Genomic DNA, 14,534 nt, shown 5'->3' with positions numbered 1-14,534 from the left:
GCATGCGCACACCACTACGCCACCAACGGAAAACTACGCCAAATCTGGGGGAAGACAACGCCCATGCGACCTGACCAGCCTGATTGACAGGCGAAAACGGAGACTTTGCAAAGTTATTTCGGCAACTTAGGTGGGTAATAAACGCATAACACACACACTAATGTAACGCCCACCTCTGCCCCTATTTAACGCTATTTTTATCCCATCTTCCAAAAACGTGGTGACAGGTTCCCTTTAAATCAGAGAGATATGTCACACAAAATAGTTCATAATCATAAATAACATTTCCCATATGTCTACTTTACATCAGCACAATTTTGGAAACATTTTTTTTGTTAGGACATTATGAGGGTTAAAAGTTGACCAGAGATTTCTCATTTTTACAACAAAATTTACAAAACCATTTTTTAGGGACCATCTCACATTTAAAGTTACTTTGAGGGATGTTCATGACAGAAAATACCCAAAAGTGACACCATTCTAAAAACTACACCCCTCAAGGTGCTCAAAACCACATTCAAGAATTGTATTAACCCTTTACATGCTTCACAGGAAGTGAAGCAATGTGGAAGGAAAAAATTAACATTTTACTTTTTTTACAAACATTTTACTTCAGAACCAAATTTTGTTGTGCAATTTCTCCTGAATATGCCGATACTCCGTATGTGGGGGTAAACCACTATTTGGGTGCACAGCAGAGCTGGGAAGAGAAGGAGGGCAGTTTGACTTTTTCAATGCAGAATTGGCTGGAATTGAGATCGGACACCATGTTGTGTTAAGTGAGCCCCTAATGTGCCTAACCAGTGGACACTCCCCACAAGTGACACCATTTTGGATACTAGACCCCTTAAGGAACTTATCTAGATGTGTGGTGAGCACTTTGAACCCTCAAATGCTTCACAGAAGTTTATAACGTAGAGCCGTTAAAATAAAAAAATATTTTTTTCCTCAAAAATGATTTTTTTAGCCCCAATTTTTTTTTATTTTCCCAAGGGTAGCAGGAGAAACTGGACCCCAAAAGTTGTCCAATTTGTCCTGAGTCCACTGAAGCCCCATATGAGGGAGCACCATTTGACTTTTTCAATGCAAAATTGGCTGGAATCAATGGTGGGGCCATGTCGTGTTTGGAGATCACCTGATGTACCTAAACAGTGGAAACCCCAATTCTAACTCCAACCCTAACCCCAACACACCCCTAACCCTAATCCCAACCCTAGCTATAATCCTAATCACATCCCTAACCCTAATCCCAACCCTAACCATAATGCTAATCACAACCCTAACCCCAACAGACCCCAAACCCTAATCCTAATCCCAACCCTAACCCTAATCACAACCCTAACCCCAACACACCGTCTGTTGTTTTTGCAGCCCCATTGAATTACAATGGGGGCCATGTTCATAAGCCATGACAAATATCGAGCAGGTTCAATATTTTTTCACAGCCGTAAATACAGCCCTCATGGCCATACATCATACGGCACTCCGTGGAATTATTGTGGCCCATTTTTGTGGCCCCATAGAAATCTATTGGGACCGCAAAAACGGGACGCAAAACCACAGAAAGTGTAAAAGAAGCCTTACCCTAATCCTAACCCTAATTTTAGCCCCAACCTGAACCCTAATTTTAGCCTCAACCCTAACCCTAACTTTAGCCCAACTCTAACCCTAATGGGAAAATGGAAATAAATACATTTTCTTTATTTTATTATTTTACCCTAACTAAGAGGGTGATAAAGGGGGGGTTTATTTACTATTTTTTTATTTTAATCACAGTGATAGGGTTTATCACAGTGACCAAAATGAACCGATAGGAAAATTCTTCCTATTGTTGCCGGGTGCAGCCGGCAGATCTCAGCGGGCGCACTGCCATTTTTTTCCCTGATCAAGATGGTGGCGCCCAATGGAGGAAGCAGGAGGGCCGAGGAGTACCTGGAGACACTGATAAGTATGGGGGAGATCGGGAACCCTATTTCTCTCTCCTCTGATGTGCGATCACATCAGAGGAGAGAGAAATTAAATGGCACATCGGCTTTTTTTTTGTTATTTGCAGTCGCCGGTAAACGGTTAATACCGGCGATCGCAAAACTGGGGTCGGTAAAAACCGACCCTAATCATGTTCTCTGGGGTCTTGGCTGCCGGGGGTAAAATCCGACTCTGAGGTGTGCTATACACTTTTTCCACAGCGCCTTTAATTAACGGCGCTGTGGTTTAAGTACCTTTAACTACCGCCGTTAAAAGGCATATCGGCGGTCATTAAGGGGTTAAATAACTGTTAGTTGGATACTTATTCTTCGAAGATTTATCTCTCCTGGTCTCCCCACAAATGAATGCATTCCGAAGCATATATGTGTTCTGTATGGGGAGAGGGCAGAGAAAGCAATACCAGGTACTTATCTCCAATCTCCAAGGAGAATGAATTTAAATACAGTATCATTTTAAACTATTTGATCCTTCTCTCCCCTGACATCATCTGGTGGTAATTAGGGCCCCCACCACCTCATAAACTTTAGATGCTTTGCTAGTTTTGCAAATTCAGTGGGTTTGACTGACTTTAATTCAATGTGTTTAGGGATCTTTGCTTTTTACCCTCCAAACAAATATCAATACAATGGCAAGAGGATGTTTCCATAGATGCAACGCTACAAGGGGGAAAAACAAACAGAAATCCTAACATGCTGCTCCATGTCGTTTGTATAAGTACACAGAAACAGGGGAAGTATGCTAACACAGATTGGGTTGACTTGCAAATATTTTTGCGTCTCCATATTGTTGTTTATTGTTTGGAAGAGCAATACCGACCAAGCATGAGAAGAATTAGGAAGAACTGTAGTCACGTAAACACACACCACCTGATTTGTAAAGAGGATGCCTCATTTCATGGAAGGAAAATGCCCTATATTTTTTTTGGAAAAGAAAAAGATTATTTTTTGTCCGCTGGATTAAAATACCATGCTGATGGTTGATGTTATAATATGATTGAATGACGCATGGACAGAGTAATAACTATTAAGGGTTAGTAATTCACCCACCATTGGAGACTGATCATTATGGAGGAATTAAACCCTGTTCTCGGAGTGATCATACATTCAACTTTATCTGTCTTTGGTTTCTTTGGAAACATTTTTATCCTTATCGTACATTTTCTGGACTGGTTGAAGACTCATGAACTTAATCCTTGCGATCTTATTATCAACTTCATTGTGATATCCAATATCTCCCTTCAAGGAACTGTTTTAGTCAATGAGATCTTCTTCTTCATGTTTTTGGCCTTCTATGCTCAAGACTGGGTACTTAATGCATTGGTGGCCATCATGTCTTCGTTGGCCTTCTGCAGCCTGTGGTGCTCCACCTGTCTGTGCTTCTTCTATTGTGTGAAGATCATCAATCTCGGTGGAACATGTTTCTATAAGATGAAGTCAGCGCTCCCAATAATGGTACCTTGGCTACTTGTCTTCTCTATAGCTGTATCTTGGACCGTTGGACTGCCTGCCTATTGGGACATTTATAGCAATCCTTCTTTTATCTTTCACAATTCTTCAGGGAATGAAACATGGATCATTTCTATTAATCTGAATATCAAGAGCAAGTGTAATTGCTTGTTTCCAATATATATGATGGTTTCTACTGTTGCTTTTACAGTCATCTTTAACACGGCTGGAACCATCATTTATTCTCTGTATAAGCATATGAAAAAAATGAAACAAAACAGTGAAAGTTTTGGTTCTACAAAACTCAGTTACCATTTGTCAGCAGCTAAAACTGTCACCCTACTTCTGATGCTGTACCTAACTTTTTACGGGGCTCTTAATGCAATATTCATTGTGACTACAGAGATAGGCACATGGATATTTTCCCTATGTTTCATTGTAATTTCCAGCTTTCCAGCACTAAATTCAATCATTTTAATAACAGGAAACAGAAAATTGAGTAATGCTGTAAGAAAGCTGCTTGGTATCCAGTCTGGGAATGGGGCAACCAATAGTTAAATGAATGTTGCCTCATCTTAGCTCTATGCGGCTACATGCTTTACATATATATCATGTACATGTAATACTATGAATGTCATATGTTTAAGTACCGAAGTAATCATTTCAAGACTCATGTGATGGTTTTCATAGAGTAGTGATTTTCTTTCTTTTTAGATTTTCCAGTATCTGTACAGAATACACACAAAATAAACTGCATTTAAAGTCATATGTGTCATAGTTCATCTCCCCTTGATCATCCCATTGATGACTCATAATTAGTCTCATCCCAGTTTAAGACCCAGTACCTACCTCAGTGGTGACAGGGCCATAATACATTGCTCTTGTACAACAGCAGTCTAATCAGCTTTTGTGTAAAAGGGTTGAAAATTAGGTCTGCCACCCACATTGATGCCACTGATCCATAGATTGCTATGGATTTTGAATGGTATAAGTTGAATGGAGCAGGTCAGATATGTACTTGGTCAGATATGACATCATTTGAAGTGTAACATCTTTTAAGTGTATCATCAGAAATATACCAGAATGGTAACTCATGGTATATTCTCCTTCATGCTGTCATGCCCTGATCCATCTGCTTTCATCCACAGGTACGCCTGAACTATTTCTTAAACCAGAATACCCACTGCACCCCAAAATCCCATGTATTCCTCTTCCTCTGTTCTAACTGGTACGCTGCTGCTTTTTCTTTGACTTTAATTCCATGTATCATACTTCAAATTTACTGAATGCATATTGATATATCCATGCTCCTCACGCCTAGCCCTATCCTTCCATCTCATTGTTTCTCTTTGTTCAGCCTTGATACTAGTCAAATGTTCTATTAACTGCAATCTGCTAATTGCTCCCTACTGTGAACTGTCCTTCTTCCTCCTCCCCTCCCTCACCTGGCTTCATTTCATGGACACTTGAATGGTATAATTTGAATGGAGCAGGTCAGATATGACCTTGGTCAGATGCGACATCATTTGAAGTGTGACATCTTTTAAGTGTAACATCAGAAATATACCAGAAATAGCCCAGAAATTGGTTAGAAGGTAAGAATGATCAGTCTTCTAATTTTACTTGCCTTTCTTTTCTTCCCCTGCTCTTTAACCATGCATTTGCCCTCACCGTTTTTGCGCCACTAATCCTCACTCTCCTTTGTTATCCCCAAACCCCTGCACCCTCAAACCACATAACTATCTCCCCCTCTCTCTTACCCCCTATCTCACTTTATCTGCAGACCTGCTCCTTAACCTCAGACCTCTCCTACTAAAATATAATATAAGCGAATCACTCTCCTTCACCCACCTGCTTTCCCTTTCTCTCCTCCTCACTGCTGGCGACATATCCCAAATCTGTGCCACTGACCCCCACCCCCCTGCTTCCTCTCTCTGGGGCACTTTGGATTGCCCGCTCCACGTGATCCATGATCTCTTTACTTCCCGCAACCTCCCTGACATGGCCTCCCCTGCTGCACTGAGTTATGGTGGCCTCCATTTTACCCACACTCCTCGCTCTGGCAACAGACATGGTGGAGGAGTGGGTTTCCTTTCTACTTCTTTCTGCTCCTTCAACCCTTTCCAACCCCCACCCTCCCTTATCCTCCATTCTTTCGAGGTTCACTCTTTCCGTATCTACTCTCCCTTTAATCTCCAAATGGCTGTCATATATCGACCCCCCAGCTCAGCCACTGCCTTCATTGATCAATTCTCCACCTGGCTTCTTCATTTTCTCTCTGCTGACATCCCCATCATCATCATGGGTGACTTTAATATCCCTACTGACAACCGCCAGCCAGCAGCCTCCAAACTCCTGGCCCTTACTTCATCCTTTGGACTTACTCAGTGGTCCTCCACAGTCACCCACACAGACGGACATACATTAGACCTCATCTTCACCCGCCTCTGTTCCTTATCTAATCTCACAACCTCTCTCTTCCCCCTATCTGACCACCATCTACTCACCTTCTCATCCTTGTCCTCCTCACCGTGCCCCCATGTCCAGCCACTACCACATCCTCGCAGAAACCTCACACACCTAGACACTCACAGACTCTCAGACTCTCTTCTACCCCTGTCTTCCATATCTTCACTCCATGACAAGGACAGCGCCACCGCTTTCTAAAATGCCACCCTCACATCAGCCATAGACTCAGTTGCCCCTCTAATGCTTGGCAAAGTGCGACAAATCAATAGGCAACCCTGGCACAACAATCTCACCAAAATATTTCGACAAGTATCCAGCTACACTTGCCTTCAAATTAGCCCTCACCTCTGCTAAACAGACCTATTTCACAAACCTTGTATCTTCATTATCCTACAACCCAAAACAACTGTTCAGCACATTTTACTCTCTCCTCCATCCACCACTGCCACCCCCAACTCCCCTCAACTCTTCCAAGGACTTTGCCACCTGCTTAAAAAACAAGATCGACCAAACAAGGCAAACCTTTACTGTTCCACCACCCCAACCACTCCATATACCAGGCCTCTGTCTTTCCCTAATAACCTCCCTCTCCAACAACACTGAAGGAGAGCTTGCTCACCTGTTTTCCAAATCACACCTCACCACCTATGCACTTGACCCCATCCCTTCCCACCTGCTACCCAACCTTACTAACATGCTCATTCCAGCCCTAACCCATCTCTTCCCCTCTGACTTCAAACATGCCACCATCACACCCAGCCTCAAAAAAACAAACCTTGACCAAACTGCTATGCCCAGCTATCGCCCCATATTACTGCTCCCGTTTGCTTGAAATCTCCTTGAGCAGCATGTCCATGCTCAACTTTCCTCCCACCTCTCATCTAACTCTCTCCTTGACAACCTTCAATCTGTCTTCCGCCCCGCGGTCTGTCTGGTGAAAGAGCTGCTGACACAAGCAGATTCACACCCTGGACAGATGATCCACAAGAGACGCAACAACTGTGGAACGAAAAAGGCACATTATTTATCTACGATGGTAAGCGGTGCCGGAGAAACATCGAACCATGCACTCATGAGTTAGTCTGGCAGATAGTGGTCCCAAGACAGAATGCACCCATGGTTCTGGAAGCGTACCACGATGGAGCAGGACACTTGGGATTGAAGAAGTTAGAGATCCTGTTACATGGAAGGTTTTACTGGATTGGCATGAGAAAAGCCATCGAAAAGTGGTGCCGAGAGTGTGGCCCATGTAACCTGTGCAGAAAGGACTGTGACACCGGAGGGCTCCCCTACAGCCCATAGTCACCAAACAGCCACTTGAACTGGTGGCCTTAGACCATGTGAAGCTAACTCCAAGCCGGTCAGGCTATGTCTACGCTTTGACTATTGTGGACCATTACTCCAGATTCCTGGTAGTTGTACATGTCAAGGACCAGACAGCAAAGACGGCAGCCAAAGCCTTCCAACAGCACTTCTGTAGACCACATGGATATCCTGAGAAGGTACTTATTGACCAAGGACCAGCCTTTGAAGTGGAAGTGTTTCAAGAATTCTGCAACCTGTGCGGATGCAAAAAGATCAGAACCACGTTGTACCACCCGCAAACCAATGGAATGTGTGAAAAGATGAACCAAGCAGTGATTGACTTACTGAAGACCTTGCCTTTACATGAAAGAAACTTATGGCCAGAAAAGTTACCAGACTTGGTAGATTTGTATAACCACATTCCAGTGAATTCCACCAACTGCACTCCAGCATAACTGATGAGAGGAAGATCTTGTAAACTACCAGTTGATCTAGATATGGGAGTCCTAACCCCATAAAATACCTCACCTGATGCAGATTGGGATACTGAGAGACAGCAAAAGTAACGCCAATTACAAGAGTGCGTCGAAAGAAGTCTATCACAGGCAAGACAAAAACAAGAGAGAGACTATAACCAACGTGCCCCTGCAATTCCCTTGTCACCAGGTGAACAACTGTTAAAACGTAAAAGGAGAATGCACAAACTTGATGACCAGTGGGAAGCAGAACCGTATACTATCCTACCCTCAAAGTTCGACAATGCGAAAGTATGCGTTATAAGTAAAGATGGAGGAGAAACTTCAACTGCAGCATCCAGATATCATCTCAAAGTGTGCCCTGACAAACTAAGAAACAAAATAGAAAATCCAGGAATTACTCAACCTGTGGTAGAAGAAGAAAAGAGAATTCACACCGTTCTTGGAGATTTTTCCCAGTTTTGGACTCAAATACATAAGGCCATAGTGATACCTGTCTTGACTTTTCCCCAGCTGGAAATACCAGAACAAAATGTGATTCCAGACCATCCTGAACCAGAAGAGACTTTACGGCAGCAGGTTCAACAGCAAATGTCACCCCAGCAGTGGAACCAGAGAACCCACCCTCTGCTATTAGTGAAACTGTCAGATCTATGCTGAATCTGAGAAGTTGCAGACAATTACCCAGTTTACCTACACAATGCAGGCCTAGAAATAGTACATGCACTAGTGGGTACACAACAGCAAACATGTTAGACCAGGAATTACGTAGGTCTACTCGTAGCACCAAGGGTCAAATCCCAACCCATTGCAGGGACTGTCAATAATTGGTGTTACTTGTTTGAAATGTTTGCATGTATTTTGTTACATGTTTATTGTAACAATCCTGCCGGCATCACAGCATGGCCTTCCATTCCCCACCTGCCTGTTACATCAACTCACTCACCCAGTGCCATGCTGTGAGATCTGTCTGCTGCCGGTTCCATGCCATGTGCTTCATGGCAGCTTGCTCTGTGTACACTTCCTGGCTGTGTGCATAGGGGGGCAGCGCCAGCCACTCTGGATTCTTATTGAGACTGTGTGCACCTCCCTGGGGGGTTCCTGGCCAATAGCCTTGAGGCCTCTGATACTTAAGGCATCCTCACCCATTGGAGGATGCCTGAGCAAACTATTCCCCTCAGTTAGCATTTGCTACTGAGCTGCCAGGTCGTGTCTGTTTCCTGTCTCAGAGGGCTGCAATACTGCAGACCTTCATCTGTGTTCTGTTTGTGTATCCGTGTCCGTTCCTGTCTGAACTCTGGTCTATGTCCGTTCCTGTTCCCTCTTTGTCATTTGTCATTTCCCACTCTGCTGTGTGTACCTCCGCCTTATCTCTCTGCTCTGCTTGCCACTATCAGTGGTTCTGCATCTCTCTGCTCTGTTCTGCCACAACCTGTGGTTCTGTACTTCTCAGCTTTCCTCGCCACAACCTGTGGTTCTGCACTCTTTCGCTCTTGGCGTTACCTCCTGTGGTTCTGGCTCTTGGCTCCGCCTCCAGCGGCTCCGCTCTTGGCTCCGCCTCCATCGTTTTTGCTCTTGGCTCCGCCTCCAGCATCTCCGCTCTTAACTCCGCATCCAGCGTCTCCGCTCTTGGCTCCGCCTCCAGCCTCTCTGCTCTTGGCTCCGCCTCCAGCATCTCCGTCCTTGGCTCTGCCTTCTCCTTCTCTACTCTCTGCTCTGCCTTCTCCTTCTCTACACTTTGCTCTGCCTTCTCCTTCTCTACTCTCTGCTCTGCCTTCTCCTTCTCTACTCTTTGCTCTGCCTTCTCCTTCTCTACTCTTAGCTCCACCTCCTGCTCTTACTCCGCCTCCTGTGATTCTGCTTTGCTTCCACTCTTGCTCTATCTTTATTCTGCAACTTGCCGTACGGGTCTCTACCTGTTTCTTTATGCTCTCCAGTCTGAACAGGTTCTTACCTGTTTCCATACAACCATCTGAATACCAGTTCCTACCAAAGTATCAGTCCTGTCTGCCAGTGCCAGCCGTGCCCGCCTGTCTACCTGAGTGCCAGCCGCGCCCATCTGCCTGCCTGTATCTCCGTCAAGCCAGTCCGCCCGTCTGGGCCTCTGCCAAACCTGTCTGTCAGCCTGTGCCACAACCGTGCCTGCCTGCCTGTGTCTTGTCCCCGGTGGGATCAGCATCCACAGTCCGACTCCACCCTGGAGTGGTACCTGGTAGCTTCCTATTGCACAAGTCTGTCCTCACCATCAGAGGCTCCAGTGAACACCTAGGAAGCTACTTAGTTACGCCCCTTCCAGGGAAGTTCGGTCTGTGGTCCAGTGGGGCCACACCCCCAGGCGCCCGCGCCAACCAGTCTCGGCGCGAGCGTTACATTTATAATGGACATTGAGGTAATGGACAGTGGATTACCCAAAAAACTGTTTTAGTAAATAGTTTGGCACCCTCAAGTTGCACCCTGGTTCTGCCCACTTGCTGGCATGGGTAGAGCCTTCTTTGTTTCTGCAGACCCGAAGCTACAACTGTCTGGTGTGGCGAACACCATATGCCTTGTAGTCTGCCCAAGATCTAAGTTCGGGGTTCATGACAGGTCTCTCGCATCCTTACTATTAAACTTATGAACAAGGACACCCTGGTATAAGGCAAGATGTACATTTATAAAATGTCTATTGCAACGTTCAAAAACCGTGCCTCCCATAAGGGATGAAAAGTTGTCAACCTGTTTTGATGTATTTCGAATGTTTTGCAAAAATGTCTTTCTAACCTGTTGTTTATGTTTCCTTTCCCAGTCCAGGAGTACTGGATTTAACGGAGGGGGAATGTGGAACCCCAGGAGTTCGGGTACCACAGTACTGCGGCCTTCCTCTCGGGGAGGGTAGTGCTATGCCTGGAGACAAGTGAGATTCCTTTGGCAGGTTATCACACACACAACACCTTCCAAATCCAGGCCAGGAGGGGGAGCTCAAAACCCTGTTTTAGGGCAGCTTCCCTGGATAAAGATCCTGGTTTGGAGGAGGAGTCAGTTCAGTTTTTACAGACAGTCTGTGAGCGAGGATAGACAGGAAAGGAACAGAGGAGAGATTCAGGGCTCAAGGAGGCTGAGAATAGGCCTCCGAGCAGTCAGTGCACAGAGGCCGGGTACCGGAGCCAGAGGCTAGAGTGGAACTACAGGACACTCAGCAGAACCGGAGGGCATAAGATCATACAGACATTGCCCAAATTACACCTGTGGCACAGCAGCATCCTGGAGCCTGGAGTCACCGTGTAGAGACCCCATAAAGTACGGCTCAAGCTGCCTGCCATACAGGTACCTGTCCCAGGACTGGAGAAAGAACTGAAAGAATTAGGACCTTGTTTGGAACACTTCAGGCAGCAAGGGACTTTAGCAAGCGCAGAGTGGAAGGCTCCTAACCTGACTTGCCAAGGGGATTCCGCTTGTTTCCGGGCTGCCTGGACTCCTATGTACCTGTTGCCGGTGCCCTGGAATGTGGCCTGCCAACTACAGTAAACCAGGTAAAGACTTATGTAGCGCCCCAGGGTCCTGGTCATTGCAGTAATGTCATTTTCCTCTAGGGGGTAGTGATGTTACGTTTGGAGGCAATGAAGGAGATCTCTTTACTAGGTATCACAAACATACAACACATTTCATACTCCAGTCCACCAGGGGGAGCTATGATCCTATTTATTATATTTATTAGGGCACTCTTCACACTTAGGTAAAACTGGTGGCCTGGAGAGGAAGTTAGGCAGTTGCTGGCTGAGCTTTGCTCAGGTAGTTGGTCCCTGACGGGTGGGAGCCTGTCAGAGGCCTAGACAGAGGGTCACGGAGCTGCGCCAGCCCTAAGTGCGGCAGTTCCTAAGAACGGACATCAAAGAGAACTGTATTGTAGAGAGGGTGATGAAGTCATAGCAAAGGAGTGGATACCAGGAGGAGTTCTGCCCTACACAGGCTGCCTCCTTCTGAGGCGTAGGATCCCGGTAGCCGGAACACCGAGGGAGCAACAGTCCTTTATGCCTCTCTCCAGAGACCGGCAGGACAGCTAATTGCAAGTTACTGATCCGCCCCTAGACCCAGGAGGCAAGGTGGCACCGCTTAGAGGCTGGGGCATGATAGAGTCCCTGTAAAACGCCTCAAGCCACCGGTCATACGGGTTTGTCCTATCCATCTGGGGGACAGAGAGAGACATAACATCGATAACATCTACAACATCTGTGAGGACCTTATGAGAGGCTTAGCAGTAAGGTACTACAACACCAAGGCGCTAGAGGAAGGCTACTGATTTCTACCTGGATAAGGGAACTCTGGATTTGCCTCCAAACCGGCCGGACTCTACCTGCCCTGTGGTCTGTGCTCTAGACTGTGGATGCTGAAGCCTTCAGTAAAAAGGTAAAGAGACTGCAACCTTGTGTCCTCATTCTTCTCTGCGCCTCTCACCATCCACCATCTACACACTGGGAAGCCCTGGGGACATACTTCACCTGTGGGAAGGTATACCATCTAGCTGCCATAACATCACCCCAGTGGACCCCTAAGCAGTGTCGGTCACCCTGACCGAATACCACAGGTGGCTTCACGAGCATTTCCCCTTTAAAGACCTTTCCCCCTTTATACACGGAACGGGTCAGCCACCGTGACATCCCCCCGAGAATCGAAGGACCCGGTACCGAGTTCCCCTAGCCCTTGGGGGCGATCCACTTACAACTTGTGTCCTTTACTCATTTACCGGCAACCGTCATCACCACAATACACCTTAGGACTCCTGGGGACCTCGCTTCACCTGTTGGAAGTGTACCATCAGTGCTGCAACAACATCCCCCTAGAGGACCCCTTTAACGCAGCGTTGGTCCCACTATTGACCGAACACCACAGGTGGCGTCACGACAGACTTATAATCATTTTTCCCTTAAACATCCATCGGGATCTGTGGAAGCGCATGTAGCGCGAAACAGCTGTCATCCTTAGACACCAGGTTCTCCCTGTCCATGTCCATGTCCAAATAAAGACATTTTACAGCATCGGGTTTGGTGAGTGCTGACCACTTTTTTTCTTTTGTTTTCCCTTAAAAGACCTTTCCCCTTTAATTGAGTCCCAGGGCCACGGACCGGGTCGCAGCCACAGTGACATGCCCTTTAAGAGCGACCTGACCCGGTACGAGTACCCCAAACCCTGGTGGGCGACTCACATGTGTCTGCGCACAGACATTAAAAGGATCCTGTTTATTTTTCAAATAGTACTAATGGGAGATATGAAAGACTTTGAAAGACCAGGAGTTTGGTGTCCTTGACTCAAGAAAACTTTGCTTTTATCAGCTCGTGAACTCCTTTAACACAATATGTAAAGTAATAATCCTTTCAATAGATAAGCAAAATTCCAGTAACCGAGTGCTAGAAAAGAAACAAATCACAGGAGCTTGTACTCACACATAAGCTCCGACTTGGGTAACAAATCCATTTTTTTGCATTTAGTTTCACGACAACTTACGCGCTATTCAAATCAACCAACTGGACCCCGCTTCCCAAATAATTTGCCTTAGACAAGGGGGATTAGTGGCACAAGAAGATGCCAATATGGTTACCTTGCAAATCTTTGCTTTGTGTTTTGCGCCGTGGTGAGAGAGTTTGGGGCATTTTTTTTGTTTGCATACATATCAATGAAAACATGATGTGCCTATTAAAAGGGAAATTCTGGGCCCAATTTGAAGCCAACTAGGAGCCCATTACTTCTTACTAAAAACAATTTGGTTGATACCCAAGCACTTTATTTGAATAATGAAAGGGGATGTCCAAGCTGGACAACGTATATCTACATTTACTAACGTAACACTTGCACTTGATTTGAATGTTTGTCACATAACACTACATTTCTCCTGCAGTGGAAACTACAGGGAATATGGATTCTCACCACATCTTCTCATAGAAGTGCCAGCTGATAGCTAGTAGGTGTTTTATGATCAACACCAACTTCCTTTTGCAGAAGGGTTTGTTGAGAAAACTATTTTAATTATATGGCCTGTGGTGCACAATGATAACAGCATAATTTAACACACCACGAAAGGTAGACTCAGGCATTTCTTCTGGTGGTGTAATTTTAGGATGTGCAGAGGAACTGTAGCTGCTTCAGTTTAACCTGGGCTCTGGTGCTTGAGAGGACCCATATATACTCCTCATACACATAAAAAGCGCAAGTGGGTCAGTTTTTTTTGTGAATGCTCTTAAACCACCCCAAATATGGGACCCCACTCAAGGATGGTGCTATATCAGACACAAATAAGTCAGGATTTAACCAGAACATGTTTTACTCAACTTGATTGCAGGCTCAAACCTCCTGGTGGGACTAATAAATTTTGTAAGGAAAAAAATGTTTTAATTGTAAAAAAATAATAATAACAATAATAATAATAATAATAATAATTTACCATTTTAACAATAAAAAACCTACCAAAAAATGAAGCAAGAAGTGATCAAAAAGATGCATGTACCCCAAGATGGCACTAAAACTACAGCTTGCACTACAAAAAAACAATCCCTCACAAAGCTTCATCTAAGGGGAAGACAAAGCAGTAAAGGGTCTCTTGGAATTGAAGAGAACCTGTCACCAGAAAAAACACTATTAACTTTCAGATATAGGGCTAATCTGCAGGTTAATAGCGTTACTAGCCTGCCCAGCACTGTGGGGAGAAAATTAATTTTATTCTCCCCAGCAGCGTTCCAGTGTCGATCACGGGAGTCGCACCGGCAAGTGTTCAGACAGAGCGACGGCTGTAACCGCACCCTCGGCACTGACTGTCCCTGGGTCTGCAATCACGCCGGTACTACTCCCATGACTGTAACTGAAACACTTCCTGGTGGAAAATAGT

This window comes from Ranitomeya variabilis, chromosome 4 (assembly GCF_051348905.1).
Source record: "Ranitomeya variabilis isolate aRanVar5 chromosome 4, aRanVar5.hap1, whole genome shotgun sequence".
Classification (NCBI taxonomy): domain Eukaryota; kingdom Metazoa; phylum Chordata; class Amphibia; order Anura; family Dendrobatidae; genus Ranitomeya; species Ranitomeya variabilis.
Note: the sequence above shows the minus strand (reverse complement) of the source record.